This window comes from Halictus rubicundus, unplaced genomic scaffold (assembly GCF_050948215.1).
Source record: "Halictus rubicundus isolate RS-2024b unplaced genomic scaffold, iyHalRubi1_principal scaffold0057, whole genome shotgun sequence".
In the NCBI taxonomy this organism is placed as follows: domain Eukaryota; kingdom Metazoa; phylum Arthropoda; class Insecta; order Hymenoptera; family Halictidae; genus Halictus; species Halictus rubicundus.
Genome location: NW_027488598.1, coordinates 682,215 through 696,580, shown reverse-complemented (window position 1 = coordinate 696,580; position 14,366 = coordinate 682,215).

Genomic DNA, 14,366 nt, shown 5'->3' with positions numbered 1-14,366 from the left:
AAAGAGGATAGGATATGATAGAGGATACGATATTATAGAGGATAGGACAGGATAGAGGATAGAATAGGATAGAGGATAGGATAGGATAGAGGATTGGATAGGATAGAGGACAGGAGACGATATAAGATAAGATAGGGGATTGGATAGGATAGAGGATAGGATAGGATAGAGGATAGGATAGGGGATTGGATAGGATAGAGGATAGGAGACGATGGAGGATAGGATAGGATAGAGGATAGGATAGGATAGACGATTGGATAAGATAGAGGATAGGTTAGGATAGAGGATAGGATAGGATAGGATAGAGGATAGGATAGGATAGAGGATAGGATAGGATAGAGGATAGGATAGGATAGAGGATAGGATAGGATAGAGGATAGGATAGGATAGAGGATAGGATAGGATAGAGGATAGGATAGGATAGAGGATAGGATAGGATAGAGGATAGGATAGGATAGAGGATAGGATAGGATAGAGGATAGGATAGGATAGAGGATAGGATAGGATAGAGGATAGGATAGGATAGAGGATAGGATAGGATAGAGGATAGGATAGGATAGAGGATAGGATAGGATAGAGGATAGGATAGGATAGAGGATAGGATAGGATAGAGGATAGGATATGATAGAGGATAGGATAGGATAGAGGATAGGATAGGATAGAGGATAGGATAGGATAGAGGATAGGATAGGATAGAGGATAGGATAGGATAGAGGATAGGATAGAGGATAGGATAGAGGATAGGATAGGATAGAGGATATGATAGAGGATAGGATAGACGATTGGACAGGATAGAGGATATTATAGGATAGAGGATATGATACGATAGCGGATAGGATATAATGGAGTATACGATAGGAATGAGGATAGGATAGCGTTGAGGATAGGATAGGATAGAGGATAGGATAGGATAGAGGATAGGATAGGATAGAGGATAGGATAGGATAGAGGATAGGTTAGGATAGAGGATAGGATAGGATAGAGGATAGGATAGGATAGAGGATAGGATAGGATAGAGGATAGGATAGGATAGAGGATAGGATAGGATAGAGGATAGGATAGAGGATAGGATAGAGGATTGGATAGGATAGAGGATATGATAGGATAGCGGATAGGATATAATGGAGTATAGGATAGGAATGAGGATAGGATAGGGTTCAGGATAGGATAGGATAGAGGATAGGATAGGATAGAGGATAGGTTAGGATAGAGGACAGGATAGGATAGAGGATAGGATAGGATAGAGGATAGGATAGGATAGAGGATAGGATAGAATAGAGGATAGGATAGGATAGAGGATAGGATAGGATAGAGGATAGGATAGGATAGGGGATGGGATAGGATAGAGGATAGGATATAATGGAGTATAGGATAGGAATGAGGATAGGATAGGGTTGAGGATAGGATAGGATAGAGGTTAGGATAGTGTAGAGAATAGGATAGGATAGAGGATAGGATAGGATAGAGGATAGGATAGGATAGAGGATAGGATAGGATAGAGGATAGGATAGGATAGAGGATAGGATAGGATAGAGGATAGGATAGGATAGAGGATAGGATAGGATAGAGGATAGGATAGGATAGAGGATAGGATAGGATAGAGGATAGGATAGGATAGATGATAGGATAGGATAGAGGATAGGATAGGATAGAGGATAGGATAGGATAGAGGATAGGATAGGATAGAGGATAGGATAGGATAGAGGATAGGATAGGATAGAGGATAGGATAGGATAGAGGATAGGATAGGATAGAGGATAGGATAGGATAGAGGATAGGATAGGATAGAGGATAGGATAGGATAGAGGATAGGATAGGATTGAGGATAGGATAGGATAGAGGATAGGATAGGATAGAGGATAGGATAGAGGATTGGTTAGTATAAAGGATAGGAGAGGATAGAGGATAGGACAGGATAGAGGATAGGATAGAGGATAGGATAGGATAGAGGATATGATAGAGGATAAGATAGAGGATTGGATAGGATAGAGGATATTATAGGATAGAGGATATGATACGATAGCTGATAGCATATAATGGAGTATAGGATAGTAATGAGGATAGGATAGCGTTGAGGATAGGATAGGATAGAGGATAGGATAGGATAGAGGATAGGTTAGGATAGAGGATAGGATAGGATAGAGCATAGGATAGGATAGAGGATAGGATAGGATAGAGGATAGGATAGGATAGAGGATAGGATAGGATAGAGGATAGGATAGGATAGGATAGGATAGAGGATAGGATAGAGGATTGGTTAGTATAAAGGATAGGAGAGGATAGAGGATAGGATAGGATAGAGGATAGGATAGAGGATAGGATAGGATAGAGGATATGATAGAGGATAGGATAGAGGATTGGATAGGATAGAGGATATTATAGGATAGAGGATATGATACGATAGCGGATAGGATATAATGGAGTATAGGATAGTAATGAGGATAGGATAGCGTTGAGGATAGGATAGGATAGAGGATTGGATAGGATAGATGATATTATAGGATAGAGGATATGATACGATAGCGGATAGGATATAATGGAGTATAGGATAGTAATGAGGATAGGATAGCGTTGAGGATAGGATAGGATAGAGGATAGGATAGGATAGAGGATAGGTTAGGATAGAGGATAGGATAGGATAGAGGATAGGATAGGATAGAGGATAGGATAGCGTTGAGGATAGGATAGGATAGAGGATAGGATAGGATAGAGGGTAGGTTAGGATAGAGGATAGGATAGGATAGAGGATAGGATAGGAAAGAGGATAGGATAGGATAGAGGATAGGTTAGGATAGAGGATTGGATAGTATAAAGGATAGGTGAGGATAGAGAATAGGATAGCATTGAGGATAGGATAGGATAGTGGATAGAATAGGATAGAGCAGACGATAGAGGATAGGATAGGATAGAGGATTGGGTAGGAGATAGGATAGGATAGAGGATACGATAGGGTAGATGATATCATAGGCAAGAGGATAGGATATGATAGAGGATACGATATTATAGAGGATAGGATAGGATAGAGAATAGGATAGGATAGAGGATAGGTTAGGATAGAGTATAGGATAGGATAGAGGATAGGATAGCATAGAGAATAGGATAGGATAGAGGATAGGATAGGATAGAGGATAGGATAGGATAGAGGACACGATAGGATAGGATAGAGGATAGGATAGGATAGAGGATAGGATAGGATAGGATAGAGGATAGGATAGGATAGAGGATAGGATAGGATAGAGGATAGGATAGGATAGGATAGAGGATAGGATAGGATAGAGGATCGGATAGGATAGAGGATAGGATAGGATAGAGGATAGGATAGGATAGAAGATAGGATAGGATAAAGGATAGGATAGGATAGAGGATAGGATAGGATAGAGGATAGGATAGGATAGAGGATAGGATAGGATAGAGGATAGGATAGGATAGAGGATAGGATAGGATAGAGGATAGGATAGGATAGAGGATAGGATAGGATAGAGGATAGGATAGGATAGAGGATAGGATAGGATAGAGGATAGGATAGAGGATTGGATAGGATAGAGGACAGGAGACGATATAAGATAAGATAGGGGATTGGATAGGATAGAGGATAGGATAGGATAGAGGATACGATAGGGGATTGGATAGGATAGAGGATAGGAGACGATGGAGGATAGGATAGGATAGAGGATAGGATAGGATAGACGATTGGATAAGATAGAGGATAGGTTAGGATAGAGGATAGGATAGGATAGGATAGAGGATAGGATAGGATAGAGGATAGGATAGGATAGAGGATAGGATAGGATAGAGGATAGGATAGGATAGAGGATAGGATAGGATAGAGGATAGGATAGGATAGAGGATAGGATAGGATAGAGGATAGGATAGGATAGAGGATAGGATAGGATAGAGGATAGGATAGGATAGAGGATAGGATAGGATAGAGGATAGGATAGGATAGAGGATAGGATAGGATAGAGGATAGGATAGGATAGAGGATAGGATAGGATAGAGGATAGGATAGGATGGAGGATAGGTTAGGATAGAGGATAGGATAGGATAGAGGATAGGATAGAGGATAGGATAGGATAGAGGATAGGATAGGATAGAGGATAGGATAGGATAGAGGATAGGATAGGATAGAGGATAGGATAGGATAGAGGATAGGATAGGATAGGATAGGATAGAGGATAGGATAGGATAGAGGATAGGATAGTATAGAGGATAGGATAGGATAGAGGATAGGATAGGATAGAGGATAGGATAGGATAGAGGATAGGATAGGATAGAGGATAGGATAGGATAGAGGATAGGATAGGATAGAGGATAGGATAGGATAGAGGATAGGATAGGATAGACGATAGGATAGGATAGACGATAGGATAGGATAGACGATAGGATAGGATAGAGGATAGGATAGGATAGAGGATAGGATAGGATAGAGGATAGGATAGGATAGAGGATAGGATAGGATAGAGGATAGGATAGGATAGAGGATAGGATAGGATAGAGGATAGGATAGGATAGGATAGAGGATAGGATAGAGGATTGGTTAGTATAAAGGATAGGAGAGGATAGAGGATAGGATAGGATAGAGGATAGGATAGAGGATAGGATAGAGGATAGGATAGAGGATAGGATAGGATAGAGGATATGATAGAGGATAGGATAGAGGATTGGATAGGATAGAGGATATGATAGAGGATAGGATAGAGGATTGGATAGGATAGAGGATATTATAGGATAGAGGATATGATACGATAGCGGATAGGATATAATGGAGTATAGGATAGTAATGAGGATAGGATAGTGTTGAGGATAGGATAGGATAGAGGATAGGATAGGATAGAGGATAGGTTAGGATAGAGGATAGGATAGGATAGAGGATAGGATAGGATAGAGGATAGGATAGCGTTGAGGATAGGATAGAGGATAGGATAGCGTTGAGGATAGGATAGGATAGAGGATAGGATAGGATAGAGGGTAGGTTAGGATAGAGGATAGGATAGGATAGAGGATAGGATAGGAAAGAGGATAGGATAGGATAGAGGATACGTTAGGATAGAGGATTGGATAGTATAAAGGATAGGTGAGGATAGAGAATAGGATAGCATTGAGGATAGGATAGGATAGTGGATAGAATAGGATAGAGCAGACGATAGAGGATAGGATAGGATAGAGGATAGGGTAGGAGATTGGATAGGATAGAGGATACGATAGGGTAGATGATATCATAGGCAAGAGGATAGGATATGATAGAGGATACGATATTATAGAGGATAGGATAGGATAGAGAATAGGATAGGATAGAGGATAGGTTAGGATAGAGTATAGGATAGGATAGAGGATAGGATAGCATAGAGGATAGGATAGGATAGAGGATAGGATAGGATAGAGGATAGGATAGGATAGAGGATACGATAGGATAGGATAGAGGATAGGATAGGATAGAGGATAGGATAGGATAGAGGATAGGATAGGATAGAGGATAGGATAGGATAGAGGATAGGATAGGATAGGATAGAGGATAGGATAGGATAGAGGATAGGATAGGATAGAGGATAGGATAGGATAGGATAGAGGATAGGATAGGATAGAGGATCGGATAGGATAGAGGATAGGATAGGATAGAGGATAGGATAGGATAGAAGATAGGATAGGATAAAGGATAGGATAGGATAGAGGATAGGATAGGATAGAGGATAGGATAGGATAGAGGATAGGATAGAGGATTGGTTAGTATAAAGGATTGGTTAGTATAAAGGATAGGAGAGGATAGAGGATAGGATAGGATTGAGGATAGGATAGGATAGAGGATAGGATAGGATAGAGCATAGGATAGGATAGGATTGAGGGTAGGATAGGATACAGGATAGGATAGGATAGAGGATAGGATAGGATAGAGGATAGGATAGGGGATAGGATAGGATAGAGGATATGATAGAGGATAGGATAGGATAGAGGATATGATAGGATAGAGGATAGGATAGACGATTGGACAGGATAGAGGATATTATAGGATAGAGGATATGATACGATAGCGGATAGGATATAATGGAGTATACGATAGTAATGAGGATAGGATAGCGTTGAGGATAGGATAGGATAGAGGATAGGATAGGATAGAGGATAGGATAGGATAGAGGATAGGTTAGGATAGAGGATAGGATAGGATAGAGGATAGGATAGGATAGAGGATAGGATAGGATAGAGGATAGGATAGGATAGAGGATAGGATAGGATAGAGGATAGGATAGAGGATAGGATAGAGGATTGGATAGGATAGAGGATATGATAGGATAGCGGATAGGATATAATGGAGTATAGGATAGGTATGAGGATAGGATAGGGTTCAGGATAGGATAGGATAGAGGATAGGATAGGATAGAGGATAGGATAGGATAGAGGATAGGATAGGATAGAGGATAGGATAGAGGATTGGATAGGATAGAGGATAGGATAGGATAGAGGATAGGATAGAGGATTGGATAGGATAGAGGACAGGAGACGATATAAGATAAGATAGGGGATTGGATAGGATAGAGGATAGGATAGGATAGAGGATACGATAGGGGATTGGATAGGATAGAGGATAGGAGACGATGGAGGATAGGATAGGATAGAGGATAGGATAGGATAGACGATTGGATAAGATAGAGGATAGGTTAGGATAGAGGATAGGATAGGATAGGATAGAGGATAGGATAGCGTTGAGGATAGGATAGGATAGAGGATAGGATAGGATAGAGGATAGGTTAGGATAGAGGATAGGATAGGATAGAGGATACGATAGGATAGAGGATAGGATAGGATAGAGGATAGGATAGGATAGAGGATAGGATAGAGGATAGGATAGGATAGAGGATAGGATAGGATAGAGGATAGGATAGAGGATAGGATAGAGGATAGGATAGGATAGAGGATAGGATAGGGATAGAGGATAGGATAGAGGATAGTATGGGATAGAGGATATGATAGAGGATAGGATAGAGGATAGGATAGGATAGAGGATAGGTTAGGATAGAGGATAGGATAGGATAGAGGATAGGATAGGATAGAGGATAGGATAGGATAGAGGATAGGATAGGATAGAGGATAGGATAGGATAGAGGATAGGATAGAGGATAGGATAGAGGATTGGATAGGATAGAGGATATGATAGGATAGCGGATAGGATATAATGGAGTATAGGATAGGAATGAGGATAGGATAGGGTTCAGGATAGGATAGGATAGAGGATAGGATAGGATAGAGGATAGGTTAGGATAGAGGATAGGATAGGATAGAGGATAGGATAGGATAGAGGATAGGATAGGATAGAGGGTAGGTTAGGATAGAGGATAGGATAGGATAGAGGATAGGATAGGAAAGAGGATAGGATAGGATAGAGGATAGGTTAGGATAGAGGATTGGATAGTATAAAGGATAGGTGAGGATAGAGAATAGGATAGCATTGAGGATAGGATAGGATAGTGGATAGAATAGGATAGAGCAGACGATAGAGGATAGGATAGGATAGAGGATAGGGTAGGAGATTGGATAGGATAGAGGATACGATAGGGTAGATGATATCATAGGCAAGAGGATAGGATATGATAGAGGATACGATATTATAGAGGATAGGATAGGATAGAGAATAGGATAGGATAGAGGATAGGTTAGGATAGAGTATAGGATAGGATAGAGGATAGGATAGCATAGAGGATAGGATAGGATAGAGGATAGGATAGGATAGAGGATAGGATAGGATAGAGGATACGATAGGATAGGATAGAGGATAGGATAGGATAGAGGATAGGATAGGATAGAGGATAGGATAGGATAGGATAGAGGATAGGATAGGATAGAGGATAGGATAGGATACAGGATAGGATAGGAGAGGATAGAGGATAGGATAGGATAGAGGATCGGATAGGATAGAGGATAGGATAGGATAGAGGATAGGATAGGATAGAAGATAGGATAGGATAAAGGATAGGATAGGATAGAGGATAGGATAGGATAGAGGATAGGATAGGATAGAAGATAGGATAGGATAGAGGATAGGATAGAGGATTGGTTAGTATAAAGGATAGGAGAGGATAGAGGATAGGATAGGATAGAGCATAGGATAGGATAGGATTGAGGGTAGGATAGGATAGAGGATAGGATAGGATAGAGGATAGGATAGGATAGAGGATAGGATAGAGGATAGGATAGGATAGAGGATATGATAGAGGATAGGATAGACGATTGGACAGGATAGAGGATATTATAGGATAGAGGATATGATACGATAGCGGATAGGATATAATGGAGTATACGATAGTAATGAGGATAGGATAGCGTTGAGGATAGGATAGGATAGAGGATAGGATAGGATAGAGGATAGGATAGGATAGAGGATAGGATAGGATAGAGGATAGGTTAGGATAGAGGATAGGATAGGATAGAGGATAAGATAGGATAGAGGATAGGATAGGATAGAGGATAGGATAGGATAGAGGATAGGATAGGATAGAGGATAGGATAGAGGATAGGATAGAGGATTGGATAGGATAGAGGATATGATAGGATAGCGGATAGGATATAATGGAGTATAGGATAGGAATGAGGATAGGATAGGGTTCAGGATAGGATAGGATAGAGGATAGGATAGGATAGAGTATAGGTTAGGATAGAGGATAGGATAGGATAGAGGATAGGATAGTATAGAGGATAGGATAGGATAGAGGATAGGATAGGATAGAAGATAGGATAGGATAGAGGATAGGATAGGATAGAGGATAGGATAGAGGATATGATAGGATAGCGGATAGGATATAATGGAGTATAGGATAGGAATGAGGATAGGATAGGGTTCAGGATAGGATAGGATAGAGGATAGGATAGGATAGAGGATAGGTTAGGATAGAGGATAGGATAGGATAGAGGATAGGATAGGATGGAGGATAGGATAGGATAGAGGATAGGATAGAATAGAGGATAGGATAGGATAGAGGATAGGATAGGATAGAGGATAGGATAGGATAGAGGATGGGATAGGATAGAGGATAGGATATAATGGAGTATAGGATAGGAATGAGGATAGGATAGGGTTGAGGATAGGATAGGATAGAGGTTAGGATAGTGTAGAGAATAGGATAGGATAGAGGATAGGATAGGATAGAGGATAGGATAGAATAGAGGATAGGATAGGATAGAGGTTAGGATAGTGTAGAGAATAGGATAGGATAGAGGATAGGATAGGATAGAGGATAGGATAGGATAGAGGATAGGATAGGATAGAGGATAGGATAGGATAGAGGATAGGATAGGATAGAGGATAGGATAGGATAGAGGATAGGATAGGATAGAGGATAGGATAGGATACAGGATAGGATAGAGGATAGGATAGAGGATAGGATAGGATAGAGGATATGATAGAGGATAGGATAGACGATTGGACAGGATAGAGGATATTATAGGATAGAGGATATGATACGATAGCGGATAGGATATAATGGAGTATACGATAGTAATGAGGATAGGATAGCGTTGAGGATAGGATAGGATAGAGGATAGGATAGGATAGAGGATAGGATAGGATAGAGGTTAGGTTAGGATAGAGGATAGGATAGGATAGAGGATAGGATAGGATAGAGGATAGGATAGGATAGAGGATAGGATAGGATAGAGGATAGGATAGGATAGAGGATAGGATAGAGGATAGGATAGAGGATTGGATAGGATAGAGGATATGATAGGATAGCGGATAGGATATAATGGAGTATAGGATAGGTATGAGGATAGGATAGGGTTCAGGATAGGATAGGATAGAGGATAGGATAGGATAGAGGATAGGTTAGGATAGAGGATAGGATAGGATAGAGGATAGGATAGGATAGAGGATAGGATAGGATAGAGGATAGGATAGAATAGAGGATAGGATAGGATAGAGGATAGGATAGGATAGAGGATAGGATAGGATAGAGGATGGGATAGGATAGAGGATAGGATATAATGGAGTATAGGATAGGAATGAGGATAGGATAGGGTTGAGGATAGGATAGGATAGAGGTTAGGATAGTGTAGAGAATAGGATAGGATAGAGGATAGGATAGGATAGAGGATAGGATAGGATAGAGGATAGGATAGGATAGAGGATAGGATAGGATAGAGGATAGGATAGGATAGAGGATAGGATAGGATACAGGATAGGATAGAGGATAGGATAGAGGATAGGATAGGATAGAGGATATGATAGAGGATAGGATAGACGATTGGACAGGATAGAGGATATTATAGGATAGAGGATATGATACGATAGCGGATAGGATATAATGGAGTATACGATAGTAATGAGGATAGGATAGCGTTGAGGATAGGATAGGATAGAGGATAGGATAGGATAGAGGATAGGATAGGATAGAGGATAGGTTAGAATAGAGGATAGGATAGGATAGAGGATAGGATAGGATAGAGGATAGGATAGGATAGAGGATAGGATAGGATAGAGGATAGGATAGGATAGAGGATAGGATAGAGGATAGGATAGAGGATTGGATAGGATAGAGGATATGATAGGATAGCGGATAGGATATAATGGAGTATAGGATAGGTATGAGGATAGTATAGGGTTCAGGATAGGATAGGATAGAGGATAGGATAGGATAGAGGATAGGTTAGGATAGAGGATAGGATAGGATAGAGGATAGGATAGGATAGAGGATAGGATAGGATAGAGGATAGGATAGAATAGAGGATAGGATAGGATAGAGGATAGGATAGGATAGAGGATAGGATAGGATAGAGGATGGGATAGGATAGAGGATAGGATATAATGGAGTATAGGATAGGAATGAGGATAGGATAGGGTTGAGGATAGGATAGGATAGAGGTTAGGATAGTGTAGAGAATAGGATAGGATAGAGGATAGGATAGGATAGAGGATAGGATAGGATAGAGGATAGGATAGGATAGAGGATAGGATAGGATAGAGGATAGGATAGGATAGAGGATAGGATAGGATAGAGGATAGGATAGGATAGAGGATAGGATAGGATAGAGGATAGGATAGGATAGAGGATAGGATAGGATAGAGGATAGGATAGGATAGAGGATAGGATAGGATAGAGGATAGGATAGGATAGAGGATAGGATAGGATAGAGGATAGGATAGGATAGAGGATAGGATAGGATAGAGGATAGGATAGGATAGAGGATAGGATAGGATAGAGGATAGGATAGGATAGAGGATAGGATATGATAGAGGATAGGATAGGATAGAGGATAGGATAGGATAGAGGATAGGATAGGATAGAGGATAGGATAGGATAGAGGATAGGATAGGATAGAGGATAGGATAGAGGATAGGATAGAGGATAGGATAGGATAGAGGATATGATAGAGGATAGGATAGACGATTGGACAGGATAGAGGATATTATAGGATAGAGGATATGATACGATAGCGGATAGGATATAATGGAGTATACGATAGGAATGAGGATAGGATAGCGTTGAGGATAGGATAGGATAGAGGATAGGATAGGATAGAGGATAGGATAGGATAGAGGATAGGTTAGGATAGAGGATAGGATAGGATAGAGGATAGGATAGGATAGAGGATAGGATAGGATAGAGGATAGGATAGGATAGAGGATAGGATAGGATAGAGGATAGGATAGAGGATAGGATAGAGGATTGGATAGGATAGAGGATATGATAGGATAGCGGATAGGATATAATGGAGTATAGGATAGGAATGAGGATAGGATAGGGTTCAGGATAGGATAGGATAGAGGATAGGATAGGATAGAGGATAGGTTAGGATAGAGGACAGGATAGGATAGAGGATAGGATAGGATAGAGGATAGGATAGGATAGAGGATAGGATAGAATAGAGGATAGGATAGGATAGAGGATAGGATAGGATAGAGGATAGGATAGGATAGGGGATGGGATAGGATAGAGGATAGGATATAATGGAGTATAGGATAGGAATGAGGATAGGATAGGGTTGAGGATAGGATAGGATAGAGGTTAGGATAGTGTAGAGAATAGGATAGGATAGAGGATAGGATAGGATAGAGGATAGGATAGGATAGAGGATAGGATAGGATAGAGGATAGGATAGGATAGAGGATAGGATAGGATAGAGGATAGGATAGGATAGAGGATAGGATAGGATAGAGGATAGGATAGGATAGAGGATAGGATAGGATAGAGGATAGGATAGGATAGAGGATAGGATAGGATAGAGGATAGGATAGGATAGATGATAGGATAGGATAGAGGATAGGATAGGATAGAGGATAGGATAGGATAGAGGATAGGATAGGATAGAGGATAGGATAGGATAGAGGATAGGATAGGATAGAGGATAGGATAGGATAGAGGATAGGATAGGATAGAGGATAGGATAGGATAGAGGATAGGATAGGATAGAGGATAGGATAGGATTGAGGATAGGATAGGATAGAGGATAGGATAGGATAGAGGATAGGATAGAGGATTGGTTAGTATAAAGGATAGGAGAGGATAGAGGATAGGACAGGATAGAGGATAGGATAGAGGATAGGATAGGATAGAGGATATGATAGAGGATAAGATAGAGGATTGGATAGGATAGAGGATATTATAGGATAGAGGATATGATACGATAGCTGATAGCATATAATGGAGTATAGGATAGTAATGAGGATAGGATAGCGTTGAGGATAGGATAGGATAGAGGATAGGATAGGATAGAGGATAGGTTAGGATAGAGGATAGGATAGGATAGAGCATAGGATAGGATAGAGGATAGGATAGGATAGAGGATAGGATAGGATAGAGGATAGGATAGGATAGAGGATAGGATAGGATAGAGGATAGGATAGAGGATTGGATAGGATAGAGGATAGGATAGGATAGAGGATACGATAGGGGATTGGATAGGATAGAGGATAGGAGACGATGGAGGATAGGATAGGATAGAGGATAGGATAGGATAGACGATTGGATAAGATAGAGGATAGGTTAGGATAGAGGATAGGATAGGATAGGATAGAGGATAGGATAGCGTTGAGGATAGGATAGGATAGAGGATAGGATAGGATAGAGGATAGGTTAGGATAGAGGATAGGATAGGATAGAGGATACGATAGGATAGAGGATAGGATAGGATAGAGGATAGGATAGGATAGAGGATAGGATAGAGGATAGGATAGGATAGAGGATAGGATAGGATAGAGGATAGGATAGAGGATAGGATAGAGGATAGGATAGGATAGAGGATAGGATAGGGATAGAGGATAGGATAGAGGATAGTATAGGATAGAGGATATGATAGAGGATAAGATAGAGGATTGGATAGGATAGAGGATATTATAGGATAGAGGATATGATACGATAGCTGATAGGATATAATGGAGTATAGGATAGTAATGAGGATAGGATAGCGTTGAGGATAGGATAGGATAGAGGATAGGATAGGATAGAGGATAGGTTAGGATAGAGGATAGGATAAGATAGAGGATAGGATAGGATAGAGAATAGGATAGGATAGAGGATAGGATAGGATAGAGGATAGGATCGGATAGTGGATAGGATAGGATAGCGGATAGGATAGGACGGAGTATAGGATAGGGGATTGGATAGGATAGAGGATAGGATAGGATTGAGGATAGGATAGGTTAGTGGATAGAATAGGATAGTGGATAGGATAGGATAGAACAGACGATAGAGGATAGGATAGAGAATAGGATAGGTTAGATGATGGTATAGGATATAGGATAGGATAGGATAGAGGATAGGATAGGATAGAGGATAGGATAGGATAGAGGATATGATAGGATAGAAGATAGGATAGGATAGAGGATAGGATAGGATAGAGGATAGGATAGGATAGAGGATAGGATAGGATAGAGCATAGGATAGGATAGAGGATAGGATAGGATAGAGGATAGGATAGGATAGAGGATAGGATAGGATAGAGGATAGGATAGGATAGAGGATAGGATAGAGGATTGGATAGGATAGAGGATAGGATAGGATAGAGGATACGATAGGGGATTGGATAGGATAGAGGATAGGAGACGATGGAGGATAGGATAGGATAGAGGATAGGATAGGATAGACGATTGGATAAGATAGAGGATAGGTTAGGATAGAGGATAGGATAGGATAGGATAGAGGATAGGATAGCGTTGAGGATAGGATAGGATAGAGGATAGGATAGGATAGAGGATAGGTTAGGATAGAGGATAGGATAGGATAGAGGATACGATAGGATAGAGGATAGGATAGGATAGAGGATAGGATAGGATAGAGGATAGGATAGAGGATAGGATAGGATAGAGGATAGGATAGGATAGAGGATAGGATAGAGGATAGGATAGAGGATAGGATAGGATAGAGGATAGGATAGGGATAGAGGAT